The sequence below is a fragment of the Micromys minutus genome, assembly GCF_963924665.1.
Source record: "Micromys minutus genome assembly, chromosome: 6".
NCBI classification, from domain to species: domain Eukaryota; kingdom Metazoa; phylum Chordata; class Mammalia; order Rodentia; family Muridae; genus Micromys; species Micromys minutus.
Window position 1 is genome coordinate 48,249,110 of NC_137975.1, and position 15,244 is coordinate 48,264,353.

Genomic DNA, 15,244 nt, shown 5'->3' on the forward strand with positions numbered 1-15,244 from the left:
TGGCTTAATGTGGAGATCTTTGATCCACTTACACTTGAGCTTTGTACAAAGAGATAAGAAAGGGTCTATTTTCATTCTTTTGCATGCTCGGTGCCAGTTGAACCAGCACCATTTGTTGAATAGGCTGTCCTTTTTCCATTGAATGTTTATTGCTCATTTGTCAAAAATCAGGTGACCATATACATGAGGGCTCATTTCTGGATCTTCTATTCTATTGCATTGATCCACATGCCTATTTCTGTACCAGTACCATGCAGTTTTCAGCACAATTGCCTTGTAATATAGCTTGAGGTCAGGGATAGTGATTCCCGCAGATGTTATTTTGTTTTTGAGGATGGATTTCGCTATTCTAGGTCTTTTGTTGTTCCATATGAAATTGCACATTGATCTTTCCAATTCCATGAAGAACTGGGTTGGAATTTTGATGGGGATTGCATTGAATCTATAGATTGCTTTTGGTAGGATGGCCATTTTTAAGATGTTGATTTTTCCAATCCATGAGCATGGGAGATCTTTCCATTTTCTGAGATCCTCCTCAATTTCATTCTTTAGAGGTTTGAAGTTCTTGTCATACAAGGTCTTTCACTTGCTTAGTTAGAGTCACACCAAGGTATTTCATAGTTTTTGTGACTATTGTGAATGGTACCTTTTCCCTAATTTCTTTCTGCACATGTTTGTCCTTTGAGTATAGGAAGGCTACTGATTTGTTTGAGTTAATTTTGTATCCAGCCACTTTGCTGAACTTGTTTATCAGCTGTAGGAGTTCTCTGGTAGAATTTTTGGGGTCACTCAAGTACACTATCATGTCATAGGCAAAGAGTGATGTTTTTATCTCTTCCTTTCCGATTTGTATCCTCTTGATCTCCTTTTGTGGTCTAATTGCTCCAGCCAGGACTTCCAGTACTATGTTGAATAGGTAGGGGGAGAGTGGGCAGCCTTGTCGAGTCCCTGATTTTAGTGGGATTGCTTCAAGTTTCTCACCATTAAGTTTGATGTTGGCTGTTGGTTTGCTGTATATTGTTTTTATTATATTTAAGTATGGACCTTGGATTCCTGTTCTTTTCAGGACTTTTAACATGAAGGGGTGTTGGATATTGTCGAATGCTTTTCAGCGTCTAGTGAGATGACCATGTGATTTTGATCTTTGAGTTTGTTTATATCGTGGATTACTTTGATGGATTTCCTTATGTTAAACCATCCCTGCATCCCAGGGATGAAGCCTACTTGGTCATGATGAATGATGGTTTTGATGTGTTCTTGGATTCGGTTTGCAAGGATTTTGTTGAGTATTTTTGCATCAATGTTCATAAGTGAGATTGGTCTGAAGTTCTCTTTCCTTGTAGGGTCTTTGTGTGGTTAGGTACGAGGGTAATTGTAGCCTCAAAAAATGAGTTGGGTAATATTCCATCTGATTCTATCTTTTGGATTAGTTTGGAGAGTATTGGTGTTATATCCCCAATAAATGTCTGATAAAATTCTGCACTGAACCTGTCTGGACCTGGGCTTTTTTTAGTTGGTAGGATTTTGATGACTTCTTCTATTTCTTTAGGTGTTATAGGGTTATTTAGATGGTTTACTTGGTCCTGGTTTAACTTTGAAATCTTGTATCTGTCTAGGAATTCGTCCATTTCCTCCAGATTTTCCAATTTTGTGGACTATAAGTTTTTGTAGTAGGATCTCATGATTTCTTGAATTTCCTCAGTTTCAGTTGTTATGTCGCCATTTTCCTTTCTGATTTTGTTAATTTGGATACTCTCTCTTTGCCCTCTAGTTAGTCTGGCTAGGGGTTTACCAATCTTGTTGATTTTCTCAAAGAACCAACTCTTTGTTTTGTTGATTTTTTTCAATGGTTCTTTTTGTTTCTATTTGGTCTATTTCTGCCCTAATTTTGATTATTTCTTGCCGTCTACTCTTTTTGGGTATATCTGCTTCCTTTTGTTCTAGGGCTTTTAGCTGTGCTGTCAGGTTGCTGAGGTAAGCTCTCTCCAGTTTCTTTTTGGAAGCACTTAGGGCTATGAGTTTTCCTCTCAATACTGCTTTCATTGCATCCCATAGGTTTGGGTATGTTGTGTTTTCCTTTGCGTTGAATTCTAGAAAATCCTTAATTTCTTTCTTTATTTCTTCTTTGACCCTGCTATCATTTAACAGAGCATTGTTTAGTTTCCATGGGTTTGTGGGCTTTTTGTTGTCTTTGTTGTTGTTAAAGACCAGCCGTAGACCATGGTGATCTGAGAGGATGCATGGGAGTATTTCAATCTTCTTATATCGATGGAGGCTTGTTCTGTGTCCAATTATGTGGTCAATTTTCGAGAAGGTGCCATGGGGTGGTGAGAAGAAGGTGTATTCTTTTACTTTAGGATAATATGTTCTGTATATATCTATTAATTCTAGTTGGTTCAAAGTCTCTGCTAGTTTTGCAGTGTCCTTGTTCAGTTTCTGTTTCCCTGATCTGTCCATTGGTGAGAGTGGGGTATTAAAGTCTCCCACAATTATTGTGTGGGGTGAAATGTATTTTTTGAGCTTTAGTAGGGTTTCTTTTATGAATGTGGGTGCTTTTTTATTTGGAGCATATATGTTAAGGATTGAGAGTTCCTCCTGACAGATTTCCCTGGTAATGAGTAAAAAGTGTCTTTCCTTATCTTTTTTGATAACTTTTGGTTGGAAATTTACTTTATTCGATATTAGAATAGCCACTCCAGCTTGCTTATTGGAACTGTTTGCTTGGAAGTTTTTTTCCCACCCTTTTACTCTGAGATAGTGTCTGTCTCTGTCTCTGAGATGAGTTTCCTGTATGCAGCAAAAGGCTGGATTTTGTTTATGTATCCAGTCTGATAATCTATGTCTCTTTATTGTGGAGTTGAGTCCATTTATGTTAATAGATATCAAAGAATAGTTTTTTCTGTTTCCTGCCATTATTGCTTTTCTGGGTTGAGTTATGACTTTTTTTTTCTTTTTTTAGTTTTCTTGTTTAGGAATTTTCTTGTTTTTACTAGGCTGTATTTTCCCTCATAGTATTGGGTTTTCCACCTGTAATTCGTTGTAGTGCTGGGTTTGTGGTCAGATATTGTGTAAATTTTGATTTGTCTTGAAATATCTTCATCTCTCCATCGATGGTGATTGATAGTTTTGCCGGGTATAGCAGCTTGGGCTGGCACTTGTGCTCTCTTAGGGTGTGCATGATGTCTGTCCAGGCTCTTCTAGCTTTCATAGTCTCTGTTGAGAAATTGGGTGTGAGTCTGATTGGCCTGCCTTTATATGTTACCTGACCTTTTTCCCTTACTGCTTTTAGTATTCTTTCTTTGCTTTGGGCACTTGATGTTTTTACTATTATGTGTCGGGAGTTATTTCTTTTCTGGTCCAACCTATTTGGAGTTCTAAAGGCTTCTTTTATGCTCGTGGTCATTTTATTCTTGAGGGTAGGGAAGTTTTCTTCTATGATTTTGTTGAAGATATTTACTGTGCCTCTTAGTTGATACTCTTCGCCCTCTTCTATTCCTATTATCCTTAGGTTCGGTCTTCTCATTGTATCTTGGATTTCCTGGACATTTTGGGTTAGGAGCTTTTTGTTTTTTGCATCTTCTCTGGCTGTTTTGTCTATGTTTGCAATGTTGTCTTCTGCCCCCGAGATTCTCTCTTCGATCTCTTGTAATCTATTGGAAATGCTTGCCTTTGTGATTCCTGATTTCTTTTGTTTTTTTTTTTTTGGTGTTCTGACTCTAGGGTTATCTCTTTTAGTGTTTTCTTTATTGTGTCAATTTCTGTTTTAATTCCCTCTTTCATTCCTTTATTTCTTTGGTTCTGTTTTCCTCTAGTTCTTTGAGTTCTTTGAGTGTTTTTCTTGTTTCTTCTTTAAAAGCTTCTGAATATTTTTGCTTTTCCTCCCTTTCTTGTTTAAGTATCTCTATCAGCGTCTTGAGGTATGATTTCAGGTCTGTGTCTTCTTTTTCTGGAGTGTTTGGAATTCCGATGTTTGCTGTTATGGGAGAGTTGGGTTCTGGTGTTGCTAGATTGTCTTGGTGGCAGATGGGCCAGGCTCCGCTCTGCGTCCTGAAGTCTCTGCCGGGTGGAAACAGAAGGTCTAAATTTCTGTTCCGGGTCGCTGGATCGGGCAAGGCAGGGCAGGGCAAAGCAGGGGGTGCACTTTCCGTGTGCACTCCGCAGAGATCTCTCTGCTCCCCTGCACTGTGAACTTATAACACTGTTGAATATATGTGTGAATATAATAAAACCTAATTGATACACCTGCATGGCTGAATCACATATGCAAATTATACCCCAGTAAAACAGTTAAGATTAAAGTCTTACTATGTCTGCATTCACTTGGGGGCTGTTTTAACTCTGGTTGTGGACCTGGGGTAAAGCCTGAGGCTCTGAACTTCCAAGAATTCTGAGCTGTGTAATAAAAGATTGCTAGTCTGGATGACACAGTTTAAGTGAGGCCTATGATATCAGGTCTTCTTTCTGTCCTTATCTACTGACAGTTTGGTAAATACCTCCTTGACTATCTTGTCTTTAGCTGTACCTGTTTACCTTTACCCAGAATGTCCCCCCTCATAGCCACACCCCATCCACAAAGCCTGGCTTTCTCCTTAAGCTTCCCCTCCACCCTTACCCCCTCAAGCGCTTTCCTGGTGACTCTGCAGCAATCCCCACACTCTCTGTCTCTCTTTGACTACTTTCTCTTTCTTGTTTTTTTTTTTTTTTTTTTTTTCAAATTACTTAGTGCCTACAAAAACTTTCCATGATACTAATCCCTGTGTTAATAGGATTTACTATTAAGTCATCTCCTATTACAATGCAACATTAAGAGATCATGGATTTTTTTTTTATGTTTAGTTTCCTGTATTGTTGGTGCTCAGAAGAGTAACTAATCTACAGCAAGTGCCCAGCAAATATTTACCCAATAAATATTTGAATATTAAAATGATGAGTTCTGTGGGTGTATAGATATTTGTGGTGACTAGATGATGTTGCAGAACAGGAGGGAAGGGTCACCTCTGCTGGAGTGACTCACATGAATGTGAGTGGCAAAAGGTTCATAGCCACTCACACATGCTTAAAAAGTCTTACCAGATACTGCAGCCACTCTGACCCCTTGACTATTGTAACTCACACTTCCTACCCAATGGTACTGAAAGGACAGGAAATGCTATATTTTATTGGTTCTCTCAGACTGTTTGCAATGTATGTTTCTAACATTTGACATAATAAGATCGCTAGCCACTGGTTTCAGCTCTGGATACCCACTGATATAGATCTCTAAATTTCTTTCTTCAAGCTTGAAAAGTAGGGCATCATTTTTCTTTCATCTTCCAAAATCTGACGGTATTCCTGTTTTTAAGAGTAAATATAAAAATATTAAATAGGCTGTTCATTCTTTGCTTCTGTTTTGTTTTTTCATATCCTGGTGATGCATTTGCATGTCACAGATATCTCTGCAGAAGGAACTCTTTCCAGAGACTGAAAATTACACTTGGTTTTATTCTGTAAGGTCCTGAGCTATTTTTACATTGCATCAAATTTTTTCTACTGAAGCAAAATTCAGTTATTCTTAAGTAATACTAAAAAATACCACTGTGAACAGGCTTGGAGTCCTCTTCTGGAGTCTTTGCTTTCTATCTGTCCAGGCAGAGTGTCTGTTATCTGTCTTGTATACCGCTCCCAGGAGCTGGCTTCATTGCACTGACTGCATTAGATGGGACTGTCTAGTTAGGGCCAGCCAGGAAATAAATAGCAAGACACAGAGAAGGTAGAAAGATTTAACACCATCTCGGGTCATCTGGAAAAATGTCTCCATCAAATCAACCGGTAGGCAACTGTGGACCATTTTCTTGATTAATGACTAATGTGATTAGTGTGGGAAGACCCAGTCCATTGTGGACAGTGAGCCCTGGGCAGGTTGTCCTGGGTGCTGTAAGAAAGCACGCTTCAGGGAGCAAGCCAGCCACCAGTGTTTCCCCATGGCCTTTGCTTTAGTCCTGCCTCCGGGTTTCTGCTTCAGTTCCTGCCCTGAGTTTGTGCAATGATGAACACAAAAATGTAAGCTGAAACAAACCCTTTATTTCCCAAGATGCTTTTGAACATGGTATCTATCACAAACCAAGACAGGACATCTGTAGAAAGAGCCACTGTCTGTAGCTTTTTGAGAGGACACTATGGATGAGGGATGCTAACAGCTTTCCTGGTCTACCTAGTTCTATTGTTCATTCCAGTTAGTGTAGCAATATTACACCATCCTCATCTGGGTAAGCGATTCCCTTCAGTTTGCTAACGTTAGTCCAGCTTGCAGCATTTCCTCCCATGTATCTACATAGTAAAGATACCCCTACATTTTAATTTTCTAGGACAGAGAAAACATTTTTTTTTCACTGAAAAATAAAATCCATGTCAGACATTTTAAAATGCTGTGATATAGCACCTTGGACAATTGTCCTGGGCTAGAAACAAGTACTTTTAGGAGTTAAAGTCTGAAGCTTCCCTGTATTGTTGGCTTAATTTGTCAGAGGGACATTAAGAGCTAAGGAGAGACTACAAATTTGGGATACTTCCCTTCCATGTCAGTTGCTGATACACACAGCATTCTAATTGCAAGTTGGCATCACACATACAGAGTTGAAAAGCGATGTGAAGTCTTCCTTTCTGATAAAGGTATGTGGCATCACAGAGCTGTTGCATGGCTCCACCCATACAGTGGCCACATGCTCCTCATTTCGCTTTTATGCGCTCATCAGTCATGCCTTTAAAAAGTAGTTCTTGGTTCAAATGATTGGAAGAGTGGACTAGAAATCTCACAACGGTGTATTAGTTTATAGGAGTTATTTCTGCTTTTATGTGCGTATGTACATGTTTATGTATGTGTGGCAGGAAGAGTTCATACAGTGGCCAGATGTCAACCGTATGTTTCCTCCTCAATCACCCTCCACCTTATTATTTTTTGAGACAGAGTCTCTCATGGATCTTGGAGCTCACTGATGCAGCTAGACAGGGACTGTCCTGTTTCTGCCTGCCCAGCACTGGGGTTGCAGTGTGTGCCACCATGCCTAGCTTTAATACGGACTCTAGAGATCATACACAGGTGCTCATGTTTAGGTGCCAAACAGTTTACATACTAGTCATGTTTCTAGCCCCACAGGTCTTATGCCATGCAGAACCGAGCTCTGGTAATGGCTGTGAATTATTTTGAGCCATAGAACATGGCACAGAAACTGACATGGTAGTACTGAGCTGTTCCTGCCCATTTCAGTAGGCGAGGAGGGTTGGCCTGCCACATGAAGAGATGCCACAAGAAATAAATGAGAGTCACAGATGACTGGACAGGACTAATAAATGAATATCCCCAAGATGACTTCAAACCACCTAATAAGTGCCAAATAAATATTTAATGCTTTAATTAATTACCCATATATTAAAGCATTTTAAAAGTCCAATTTTATCTTAATTGAGATAAAACTAGACACAGCATGGGTATATTCATCTTCAAAGAGACATTTCTTGGAAAAAATACTAAAGAGACATTTAATATGATATTTATTTAATATCTTTTCTGTCATTTATAATGTTCTCAGTTTTAGTATTATTAATGATGACTTAAGTAGATAGTATTTATTCTATTGAAATAACTTGCTACATTATTTACTGTGATTTACTGTGTGTCTTGGGACCAGAAAATGTTTCTGATGAGATTAATTTTCAGTTTCATTATAAAGTAGATGAGATGCAGAATGATATATTAGAAAGGGAGCTGCAACCCAAAGACATGAGCTTAATTTTTAGCTCACTCACTTACAATGTAATATTGAGCAAGCTGTTTACCTCCACAGACATCTGAGCTGTATTTTCTGTAAAAATATAAACCATGGAGTTACTTCTCAAGACTTCAATGTGGCATTTCTACCTTCTAAAAAGAAAACTCACTCGAAAGTAGTAGACAGTTCTACAAAGCTACTTTGTCAGCAAAATGAGATACACTGTGATTGGCATCTTTCAATCTTAAGCTAAATTGGAGCCAACTTCAACTGAACCAAAGGTATGCATTGCAAAGTACAAAATGCTTTGACCACTGCCTTAGTTGGGTTTTTATTGTTGTGAAGAGACAGCATGACCACAGCAGCTATTATGAAGGAAAACATTTCATTGGGACTGGCTTACAGTTTGGAGGTGTAGTCCATTGTCATCCTGGCAGGAAGCATGATGGCAGTGTGCAGGCAGACACAGTGCTAGAGCACAGTTGAGAGTTTTGCATCTGGATCCTCGGGCAGCAGGAAGAGTGACAGTGGACCTGGCCTGCGCATTGGACATCTCAAAGTCCAACCCAGTGACACACTGCCTTCAGCTACATAGGTTTCTGTCATACCATTATTTTAGTTATAAATGGTAACTTGGTATGAAGGCAGGAATGATTTAAGAAATAATTCACAGATTACGTTTTTAATAGAACCAACTAAAAATGTAATTAACTCAAGAGAATTCACAGTACATCTTAGTAGACACAAAATCATCTTTAATATTCCAGGGTTTTATGGTTGACATTTGTATCCCTTAGGGTAGTTTTGTTTAATGGAGTCTTTGGACCACTCTGAATTTGTTTGCTTGATAAAGCAGGTGTAGTCATGCCTGACTTCTTTGGCATGGCTCTGTAAGGCTCGAAATACACCCGAGAGTGAGTGTTTGTCAGTGTAGGCATTACACAATGGGGAGGAAGTGTAAGGAACACAGTCCACTTGGACACACGGAGCACAAGGCACCCTGACCCCCCCCTTTCCCATTTGCTAATTCCTGTAGTGCAAATGTTTGCACACTGGCCTACTTCAAGCCACTGGGTGTTTAACATCCTGTTTATTCCTAAAAGTTAAATAAGCTCCAGTTATGAGCTAGCTCCAGTTAGTGAGAGAACATGGAAGCAGGGAAAAGAGGCTGCCCATATTCACCCTACATCACCAATGCGCCTCAAGAAAGATGGCTTACCAACAAATCCAAATGCCAGACCAGCTGATCTAGGTGTCAGGAGCTGAATGGGGAATGTTCCCCACAGGCTTGCATGTTTAAAATTCAGTTCCTGGCTGGTATCACTATGGGAAGTTTTGGAGCCTTTGGGACAGGAGGCCTGGTTAGCAGAGGTATCGCCTATGTGGGCATTGGGGGGTATAGTTTGGCTTCCTTACTATGTCTTCTTTGCTTCTGGGTTCACTGAGAGCTACACAAACTGTTCTACTACACGTTTCTGCTGTCATGGATGCTTTGCTGTTTTTTGTGACATAATGGACTAGTTCTCTCTGAAACTGTGAGTGTAAATAAATACTTTCTCCCGTAAGATGTGCTGGCCATGTATCTTGTTATATTGAAAAAGCATTTACTATTTTCTCCAGTTGCTAGAGGTTAGATTCCCTACTGCATAGCAGCAGAAATTACCCCTCCATTTTCTGTGTGAAGAGATGAGCAAATTCTATAATGGTTGTTTGAAGTTTCAAAGTGAAGCTAAATTCAGTCAATGCACAAGAGACTTATGAATCAGACAAGTCAGTAAAATTCGGTACTAGGGACATTATTAGGTAGGAGCCATAAAGTATTAGACAAGGAAATGCTGCTTTGAGCTTCAGAGTAGCTGATGGCCTTGTGGAAATTCACATTTGTGTCCCTAAGACATTCTGCTGTTCTCACTGCCTTAGGAAACAAGTGTTTAAATACAAATGTTATAAAAAGCGATGTGAGAAGGACCATTGAGGAATGTTAATCAAGGTCCTCCAAAACTTCATGAGAGCCAGCACTAACTAGCTTTCCAAGGCACTCTAAAAATTTATCATCTAAAATATATTCCAAGTTCATGACAAAATGCTGAATTGTAGATATTTGATCCAGTACAAGGTCTGATAGAGCACTGTTTACTGCTATCTATTGTCATAGAAAAAAACAGTTCTGAACATTTTTACTTTATTATTGAGCATTTTCTATTTGTGGACATGTATGGACACACAAGTCATGGCATGCATGTAGAATCAGAGGACAGCTTCATGGACCCATTTCTCTCCTTCCACCTTACATGGTTGCTGGGGGACAAACTCAGGTCACCAGACTTGTAAAACAATTGCCTTTACCCCTGAGCCATCTCTCCAGCTATCTCAAATATAATTGTAGGGCAATCATGAGCACCATAAAGGTTTTGAAATGAGTAAGTAATGTTATGTATCCCCCAACTTAAGTGTATGTTTTGAAGGATCTCTGCATACACATCCAACATGACTATAATGAAGGTTATAAACCTGTCAATAATAACCTAATGTTTTCTGGGCTACTTTTGTAATCCATCCATTTCTTCCATGGCGTCTCCACCCCTGCACAACAACCCCATCCTCAGGTGACCACGGAACTACTTTGTCATTTTGGTCACGTTTGCATGTTTCCAACACAATCTGTGCCATGAACTCTTTTTGAATCTGGTTTACTTTCTTAGTTATAATCATTCTGGGGTCTGTCTATATTGCTGCCACAACAATAGTTCATTCCTTTGTGCTGCTGAACAAAAGGAAGATTCTCCATTAAGATGTAGATAAAACAATTCTTTGTAGCCCTTTCAGATTACATGGGGTTATTTTCATTTTCATTTTTTGGTCTGGTACAAATACAGTTGATTTCAACAGATGTGTTTTGGTCTTTGTTGTGGATGTGTTTTCATGTCTCTTGAATATTAAAGCACTCTGTGAAGATGAGAGCAGGGCTTTCATGATATGTATGTGCTTCACTTTCGAAGGAACTGTAAACCAGCTTACTAAAGTAATCATCTATTTCACATTCCCACAATAGGCATGACAGTTCTAGTTGCTCTGTGCTCACCAAACTTTATATGTCCATATTTTCAACCTTGGCTATGTTATCAGTGTGTGCTGTGGCATATCACAGTGATTTTAATTTGACTTTTACAATAGCTGACATTCTCTTCATATTTTGTTTCATTGCTACCTATTATCTTTGGCATAGTGTCAATTCAAGTATTTTGCACATTTTTATAGGCTTGCCTCATCATGAGATCTGAGATTTCTCTGTACAGCCTGGTTTCTGTATGGACTGTGGATACATGTTCCTCAATTTGCGTATTTTAAATTTTTTCTTTGTAGTGTTTTCCAAACATCGTGTTTTATTTGATATTCAGTTTATAGATATCTTCTTTAGTGTACATGGTACGTGTAAAACCCAGTACCTACCTGGGGAGATAACTCAGTGCATAAAACTCTGTGAGTCCAGATCCCAGAACACACATTCATAAGGCAGGAAAGGCAACCCAAGCTTGTAACTCCTGTGCTAGGGGTGGAAACAGGAGGATCTAGGGCCTTGCTGGTCAGGCGGTATAGCAGAAAAAAATAAGCTCCAGGGTCAGGGAGACTCTCTTTTTAAAAAATGAGGTGGAAAGTGACCAAGGAAAACACCTGAAGTAGATTTATGGCTTCTGCTCAAACACTCTCAGACAAGCACATCTGCCCACATGCATGTACATGCATGCCACACACAGCACATACACACGCTCATATGTTTTTCAGAATTATTTATTTCTTTTATAGATATGAGTACACTGTAGCTGTCTTTAGACACACCAGGAGAAGGTATCAGATCCCATTACAAATGGCTATGAGCTACCATGTGGAGCTGGAGATTGAACTCAAGACCTTTAGATCAGCCAGTGCTCTTAACCACTGAGCCATCTTTCCAGACTCCACACTCATATACACACATGAACCACATAAATACATACATACGTACATGCATACATACACACAGAGGCATGCACACACATGTACATACACAGAGGTACCAAAGAAGAGGTTTTTTTCTCACACAGCTCTTGTGTTTAGGTTAGTAAACCATGTAGAATTAATATTTATATCTTGGACATGATGCGAGTGTTAATGGTTGTCGGTATGACCATGCAGTTGTTGAAGCAGTCATTGTTGAAAAGATGATGTTTTTTCCATTTGCACTATGCACTGCCTTGTTCAACACCCTTATTTATAGATTCACAGTTTTGGTCGTTGATTTTTCTGTCTGGACTGAGATAAGACTCTGCCTGATCATGGAACAATCCAGTGCATCCTGAATTTGGGTAGGACCACTTAGCTTTATTGGTTTTCTGATTCTACTGGCTAGGCTTAGTCTCTCAGTTTCCCTAGGAACTTTAGAGCCACGTTTGTTTAAATTTTGGAAACAGGACCTTACTATGTACCCCTGACTATTCTCAAACATGCCATGTAATGCCGAGTGGCCTCAGACTTAGGGGTCTTCTGCCTCTTCTCTCTAGAGTGCTATAATTTAGCAATAACAAACCATGGATGTAATTTTATTTAATTTCATCAAATTTCTAAATAAAGTTGAAAACTGACAATTGTAAGTTTTCTGACACAGGAACAGGGGTGTGGCTTCATTTCCTCCTTCAGTTTCTCTTTACAGTATCTTCTGCTTTTCTATGCATAAGCCTTGTACAATTTGATCAAATTTATTCCCCAGTATTTTCTGGTTTCTAATGTTCATCTCCACAGGAATATTGCTAGTGTCCTGGTTCTGATTATTTCAGGCTGTTGCACAGGGAAAGTAAATATTATTCATTTTACTTCCAGCTATCACTGGCAGTGTAACTAATTAAGTGTGCTGGGTTTGTATCTTCAGGATTTGCCATTACTCATTTTAGCTGCTTTTCTGTAGATCCAGTAGATGATTGTGTTATCTCTGGGTGGAGACAATTTTCCTTCCTTCTTTCAAGACAGGGTGGACTTGCTCCTACTCTTGCCTTTCTTGTGCTGGTTGGCCCTCCAGTGCAGTGGACAACAGCTGAAGAGAATCCATCTTTCCGTGTTCTTCACCTTGGGAACTTTGGCCACGAAGTATGAAGCTCTTGAAGCTTCCTTCCTTTCTTCCTTTCTTCCTTCCTTCCTTCCTTCCTTCCTTCCTTCCTTCCTTCCTTCTTTCTTTCTTCCTCTCTTTCTTTTTTTCTTTCATTCTTACCACTGAACTGTGAAAATTCCTTTTTTTAAATTTGTTTTTGTTGTTTTGTTTGGTTTTTAATCTGCTGAAATTTTTGTGGGAGCTTGAATGTTAGGCAGGGTTGAATGCTGTTTTTATTTTTATGTGTTAAAATGCTGTGTGGGTTTCTCTTCACTGTTACACTAATCTAGTGAGGTGCATTGGATGCTAATCTCATCACCAATCTTGCACATACCCCCACTTGTTTACAGGTTCTTCTTCATGTGCATGCACCACTGGACCTAATTCAACACGCTTCTGTTGAACAATTTAGTGTGTATTCATTTAAAGGATATTTGTATATTTTAAAACAATGTTTTGACTTGGACTTTGGTATCAGGGTGCCACTGTTCGTATAAAGTTTGGACATAACTACCTTTTCAGGTTTCTTGGAGTTTGTATTAGCAGTCCTAAAATGTTTGATAAAATCAACAAAGCCATTTGTGTGCATGTTTTCTTTTCAGAAATGATTTTCATTGCAGTTTTAAAACAGCAGTGATAGTATTCATGAACTACTTCTTTTAAGTGGGTTTTGGGGGTTTTACCTTTTAGTAAGTGCATCCATTGCGTTTACAACAACCAAATTGTTGTTGACATATTATCATACCATTATTGCTCTCCAGACTCCCCAACATCTCTCTTTTGTGTCCTCTGTCACTCTTCCTTGGCCAGAGTAGCAACACATTTATATGTTTTATTTCTGATCTTACTCTATTTTCATAATAGTCCTTGCTCATTAATGTTAATTCTATATGGTGAATTTTCCTGTTTGAACTCTACTGTGGCTATAGTCAGTTGGACTTCAACTTCATTATCTCTACTATGGTTATAGTCAGTCGGATTTCAACTTCATTATCTCTACTGTGGTTATAGTCAGTCAGACTTCAACTTCATTATCTCTACTGTGGTTATAGTCAGTCGGACTTCGACCTCATTATCTCTACTGTGGTTATAGTCAGTCGGGCTTCAACTTCATTATCTCTACTGTGGTTATAGTCAGTCGGACTTCGACTTCTTTATCTCTACTGTGGTTATAGATAGTTGGACTTCGACTTCATTATCTCTACTGTGGTTATAGTCAGTTGGACTTCGACTTCTTTATCTCTACTGTGGTTATAGTCAGTTGGACTTCGACTTCTTTATCTCTACTGTGGTTATAGTCAGTTGGACTTCGACTTCTTTATCTCTACTGTGGTTATAGTCAGTTGGACTTCGACTTCATTATCTCTACTGTGGCTATAGTCAGTTGGACTTTGACTTCTTTATCTCTACTGTGGTTATCATTCTCCTCTTTTTTTTTTACATACTTTCTTGTCTGGAAAGTTTTTGGCTTCATTCTATCTGCCTCTGGTGGGTATATTTATGTCATTTACGTTTAATGGTATAGTTCATTTCGTTTACTCCACCCTCTTGCTGTTTGGTTTTGTTCTTCTTCTCTTCTTATCTGCCTCCTCTTGCTTTCAGTATTTTTATGACTACAGTTATGCGGCTTCCTTTGTTTCTCACCAGTTACTTTAGATAGAGCATGCATCTCTTTTCCCATTGCAGTCTACTTTCAAATGCTTTATCCATCTTCTGCTCCGGCTTTCTCCCACTCCGTTCCTGCCATCTAGGCTTTGTTTCATAATTGTGATTGTACTTGTTTTAAAAATGCTGTAACTATTTCTATTATTTCTATCTTTAAATTGTCAATGTTTTCTTTGACCTTTTTATTTTAAAAATGTGCATGGGGGTGCGGGTGGGGTCAGGGGGTACACATGAATATGGTCTCACCTAATAGGCTAGATTGTCTGGGCAGCAATCCCCAGGGCCCCTCCTGTCTGCACCTTCCTGCCAGCATTACAAACACATGCGCCATTTTGTCATTTTTGACCTGGGTTCTGGGAATCAAACTCAGGTCCCAATGCTTTCCAGGCAGGCTCTGTGCTGACTGAGCCGTTTTTCAAGCCCAGACACCTTTTAAAGAAATGTAGGAGAGTATGAAAAGGGGTCCTGTGTGTGTTCATGTGTGTTTATATATTCTATTGCTGGAGCTCTTCTTTGCTGTGGCTCTTCTGCCTGGACACTCTCTCCAACATGGCTGCTGACCGTGTCATTATCTTTACCCCCATTTTTTAAAAAGGATTTTCCCATATGGAATTCCAGGTGAGCTTCCCCCCTGCCCCATTCTGCAGCTTATGTCATTAGCCCCATGCCTTTCAGCTCCCATTCTTTCTCACGAGAAGCACATTGCAGGCTGTTG

The 15,244-nt window shown here is 39.2% G+C and overlaps 1 protein-coding gene across 1 annotated transcript in view; it reads left to right on the forward strand.

The window, feature by feature from the left end:
• Positions 1 to 15,244, forward strand: part of ST8SIA6 (ST8 alpha-N-acetyl-neuraminide alpha-2,8-sialyltransferase 6) — a gene marked incomplete at both ends in the record, with an annotated part of 126,527 nt that overhangs the window by 76,234 nt on the left and 35,049 nt on the right. The gene's annotated exons all lie outside the window — the stretch shown is intronic.